We start from the raw sequence: 5,859 nt of genomic DNA on the forward strand, positions 1-5,859 counted from the left end.
ATGCTGGAGTGTGGTGCTGGAAAAGCACAGCAGGTCAGGCAGGTAAGGACATATCAGTACAGAAATGTCACAGAGGCTGAAAATGTGAAGGTTGGATCTTCTTTTGTTCTGCTGTTTTCTCTATAATTGGTTTCATCCTGTTCACATAGATGATAGGTAGACTTTAGGTAATATTCCCACAATATTTTGAATTATGATTATTAATTTGTCAACATTAGATATCTCACAATTTGCTGTATCCCTTTTTGAGCTTCAGCCATGCCATCGACACTCTCAGATGATGCAATTTAGCTCCCACTTTTGTTAAAAAGGGAATGTTAATGTTTATTGCAAAGGGAATAGAATACAGAAATAAAGATATTTGGCTACAATTGTAAAATGTATTGGCAAGGTTACATTTGTACAGTGTTTGCTTTTTTATTTCAGGAAGAATATAATTGCATTTTTAGCAGTTCAGAGAGGTTTCACTTGACTGATTCTTGGGATGGGGACATTTAATTCTGAAGAAAGGGTAGACAGATTGGATCTCTATCCATTGGGGTTTAGAAGAATCCAGTTAACACTGTCGTTCCCAACTCAAATTTCTCATTCTCAAATTAAATGCTAAATTCTACCATGAGTAGTCACTCTTTCCTAAAATATCTTTTACTCTCAGATCATTATTAAATCTGCTTTATTACACTTTACCATATGCAATCCTGAGCTCGGAAATTGTCCTGAATGTACTATGAATTCTTTCTCATGGCTACCAGTACCAATTTGATTTTCACAATCTAGATGAAGACTGAAGTCACCCATCATTAATGTACTTTTTTTTTTTAAACATGTCCTAACTATCTCCTAGTTTAATCTTGACTTACAGTGTTGCCACAATTAAGAGCCCATTAGATTAATCCTATCAGTGTCTTTTTCATTTAGTTATTTCTTATCTATTGATTGTTTATGTTCTGGTCCAAGATAATTTCTTGCTATCGTACTTATTCCATCTCCTAATAACAAAGCCACCCTATCGTCCTTTCCTTCCTGCTGGTCCATCGAAAAAGTCACATATCTCTGAATATGTAGCTCTCAGTTGCGATCACGGTATCTGTTAGGATGCTACAGGAATGCCTCCTACCTGTTTCTGCTCAGAAGTGACCTTGTTGACTGGGCCATTTTGAGAGGTGGCCATGCCAATAAGAGGTAAGGCTGCCCAGCTCCTTTGCCATTGACAGACCTGGCAGTCTCTTTCTACCAAATTCACCCTCGCCCATAGCCACATGTCAGCTTTGAAGAAAAGTAGCATCACGAACTCGGGCAAGTAGATTTTATCTGGGTGTTATCCTGCTTGTAGCACTGCTGTCAGGTTTTAGGGATAACCAAATGCGACAGTATCTGATACCCTCTGTGATCTCTGTCCAGGCTTGCTAGACCTGGAGGTCAATCCCAGCTGGTCAGAACAACCTTGAGGAAAACATACAGGGAGGCATCACTGAACCATGGGACCATTTATAGTCATAGTGTCATAGAGATATACAGCACAGAAACAGAAAACCTTCCTTTTTGTAAATAATCCTATTATTGCATTAAATTAAGCAACTGTTCCTTTGAAGACATTTTTAATATGTGTAGGTAAAGTATTTACCCATTTAAAAGTTCTGCTGAAGGAACAAGTGATTCGCTAAAGGAAAAAAATAAGTTGAAAAATCTGTTATTCTCTTGAGCACACTTCAGGATAGAAGTCACAGCACAAGTTTGGTTTAGCTTCACTTTAGCTGATCTGCAACATCTTGAATCACTTTCAGCTCCATTAAAAGGAGATTTCCCGGGAGGATTATACATCCACTTTTGAAGTTGCTTGAAGATTTCATTTGGGAAGAGATCATAAAAGCAGGAGGTGAATTTAAGATTCCTCTTAATCTTTGGTGCTCCTTTCTGCCTTAACGTTTCAAAAATGTAAGGGTGATAGTGAACCTTGACTCTGTTGGGAAGTGTTTTACTTACCTTTTGGCTGGCCCAGACTGCTGAACAACATGACGCAAAGCTAACCCACACTTGCCTCATCCGTGAGATGACAAACTTATGTGAGGTCCCTTAGCAGGATTAAACTTCTAACTTATATATTCAAGTCTAACATCTTTTAGGGTGCATAACTGCGGTAGGGCATTGAGCAAAAACTGAAGAACATCTATTTTGTTTTAATTCTTCCAAAACTTCAAGGTCTACAAATTTGTTTCTTTTTAATTGACTTACAAGTTGATAATTGAGACAACCATCCCCAATGCATAATGTGCGATTTACTTTAAAACTATTCTGTAAAACATGCATAAATGTGGGATGTGTGGTATTTGAATGCCACAGGATCTTTTACATGTATTTGAAAGAACAGATTTAATCTCTGATACCAAAGTTTGCTGTTCCAGTAGTACAATGCTGAACTGTCAACCTAAATTACATTCTCTTGGGTTGTGTGTAACCTATGAGCACCTGACTTAAAGGCAACATTGCTATTGTTAAGCCAAGTATGTCACATTGTATGATATCAATGTATTAGGTACCATTGAACACATTATCAGCTGTTTGGATGTGATATTTGAAGTGTATTCAAACTCAATAATGAAAACAAGCAATTTGTTGAAGGAGTTTTGAGTTATTACTATAATGCATCTTTTAGATGATACACACTGCTGCCATTGGTGGTGGACAAAATTAATGTTGAAGGTGGTAGATGTGGTACCAATCAAGTGGACTGCCTTGCCTTGGATTGTATAAAGTTACTTAATTATGATGGAGCTGCATTCATCCCAGCAAGTGGAAAGGAACACATCACACTCTTGACATGCACTTTATAGACAGTGGACGGGAATTAGGGAAACAAGAAATGAGTTAATTGCCACAGTGTTCCTAGCCCCTGACCTACTCTTGTGGCCATAATATTCATATAGCTTGTCCAGTTCAGTTTCCAGTTAATGGTAATCTCTGGGATAATGATAGTGGAGGAATCAGTGGTAATGCCATTGAAGATCAAGAGGGACAACAGTTAGATTCTCTCTTCTTGGAGATGGTCATTGTTTGGTATTTATGTGGTGTTACTGTCATACACCACTTACCAGCCCATGCTGATATTTATCCAGGTTTTGCTGTAGAAGGACACAGGTTGAGAAGTCACCATTAATGCTGAACATTATGAAATCATCAGTGAACAAACCCACTTTTGACTTTACGATGGAGGGAAGACCATTGATGAAGTAGTTAAAGATTATTTTTAAACAACTGAAGGTATGACAGAATGTCAGTAGATTGCCAATCAATGGTTTGCTTTCCATCTTTCTTTTTTGTAGGTTTATGCTCTCTAAAAATGCCAAGATCTATATTGCAGAGCAGTGCCTTATCTCTGTTTTTCTTGACTTATCTCTTTCTTCTCTTATTATCCGATGCTGTTGCTTTAAAAGCTGCTGCACCTTTAAAGATGGCAAACCTGTACCTATGTTTGTTATTTGTGCTTAAAAACATGAGTTATGTCATAATATGCACCTTTCCTCTTTAGCCACACCTTTTCTGAGGGTCAGGATGCAGAACCAACTGATAACTGAACATATAAGCTTTTTTACTGTAGAAAATTGATTTTTTCAGTATTCTTTTCTGCCTGTCTTTTGTTCAACTAGCACTGTTTCTTTTTCAGCCCCTTTTAACAGCCTTTTTGTTTAGAAATTGGATCATGAAACACCTCTCATTTTTGTTTCACTGTGCTTTAACACAGGTTTGTCGCCTTTCAGTATAGCATTTTGATTTGGTTATAGCTATAACTTCAGCTCTGAACTTGGCCTGATTGATAGATAAATGTTAGGTAAAGACTCTTTGCAATTGCTGCACTGTTGTCAACTTCTCTGCCTTTAGCATCAATTTACTGACAGTAAGTAGCTGTCATGACTGCTTTTAGTAACCACTTACTGCCACCATGATACATTTTGTGGTTTTCTATGCTAATCTGCTCAACACGTACAACAGAAACACAAGTCCTTATTGAGGCAGGTGTCATGAAGCTTATTAAAAACACTATATATTTACATGGCTACAATATCACAGACTTACACACATTGTCTGGGCTCTGTGCAAACTTATGTTACTGTACATTACACACAGTTGACTGAATACACCATATTGACTCCATGACACACAGAACAACCAAAGGTGAGGTGGGTATCTTTTATCCTGGAATATCACATGGTATGGCACCTTAAAGGTACAGTGCCTGCATGGTCTGGAATCTATGCAATAATACAACAAGCCACATCTCTGACACTTTCAGCGGATCGTAGGGAGGATCTTGAAAGAATATTCTGTTCTATCTCTGATCTGAGTGAGAGAAGGACAATTTTATAATCCCGGCCAGCTAAATTGAGAATAATTTTAATATCTGAAATCTTCCAGTTTGATTCAAAGGGTCTTGGCTGCATCAGAAGAAGTGGAGAACATTCAGTGTGAGGCAAACAGGGAAGACAATCTTTAATGATAAGAGTGAAAGACAGGCAACAGTCACAATAAAGCCTTGTCTCTGTGTTTTAAAGTTACACACCAGAGAAGTTGACGATAGGATGAATGCCTCAGTATTTCAGGATTACACTGCATCAGGCATACTTGGCAAAGATAGGGTTTGGATTTGCAGCTCAGCTTTTTTTTTCTTTTTTTAGTGAAGTCTAACATTCTGTTGTAGGCGGACTGTTTGAGTCAGAGTGCTGTTCAATCTAATTTGCTTAAAGATGTGAGTCATCTTCATACCAAATATTCCACGCACCGATAGCTTTCCACATCTTGGAGCAGGTGAGAACTGCTTGCCCTGGGCTGGAATTAAGTAATAGGACCAGAGGCAAAAAGGAGATTATGACCAACTATATCACTCAGTTCAAAGATTTTTTCTGGAATTTGTTGCTGTCAGCTGTTTTTAATGTAAATATATAAGATTTGTTTGCTTGTTAGATGAAGGGTTTATCAACAAAGGCAGAACAAATATCTGATGTTCTGACCCAGCTTCTAATCTGGCTGTAATCAGGAGTGAAGGGCATGCCACTGTCAGTATTAATGGTGCTGAGGTGGAGATGGTCCAGAGCGTCAAGTTCCTGGGAGTGATGATCAACCATCTATGGTGACACTGTGCTCAAGAAAGCATAGCAATGCCTCTAATTACTCAGGATTAGATTAGATTAGATTAGATACTCTACAATGTGGAAACAGGCCCTTCGACCCAACAAGTCCACACTGACCCTCCAAAGAGTAACCCACCCAGACCCATTCCCTCTGACTGCATCTAATTTAGCATGGCCAATTCACCTGACCTACACATCTTTGAACTGTGGGAGGAAACCGGAGCACCCAGAGGAAACCCACGTAGACACGGGGAAAATGTGCAAACTCCACGCAGACAGTTGCCCGAGGCTGGAATTGACCCTGTTGCTGAGGCAGCAGCGCCAACCACTGAGCCACTGTGCTAAGGAAATTTGGGACTCCCAGAGAGACTCTTACAAATTTTTATAGATGCATCATAGAAAGCATCATATCTGGATATATCTCAGCATGGTATGGTAACTTCTCTTCCTAAGACTGAAAGAAAGTACAGAGAGTCATGAACACAGCCCAGTCCATCATGCAAACCAGCCTCCCCTCTATTACTTCATCCAAAATTCCAACTGCTTTAGGAAAGCAACTAACATAATCAAAGACCCCCTCCCACCCTGGTTATACTCTCCTCCACTTTCTGAAGCATTTAAGGACTTTACTAAAGCATTTGACAAGGTTGTCAAAGGATTCAGCAGGATATAGATCAGTTGGAAAGTTGGGTGGAGAAATAGCAGATGGGGTATAATCTGGCCAAGTGTCAGATGA

The sequence above is a fragment of the Chiloscyllium plagiosum genome, chromosome 16 (assembly GCF_004010195.1).
Source record: "Chiloscyllium plagiosum isolate BGI_BamShark_2017 chromosome 16, ASM401019v2, whole genome shotgun sequence".
Lineage (NCBI taxonomy): Eukaryota > Metazoa > Chordata > Chondrichthyes > Orectolobiformes > Hemiscylliidae > Chiloscyllium > Chiloscyllium plagiosum.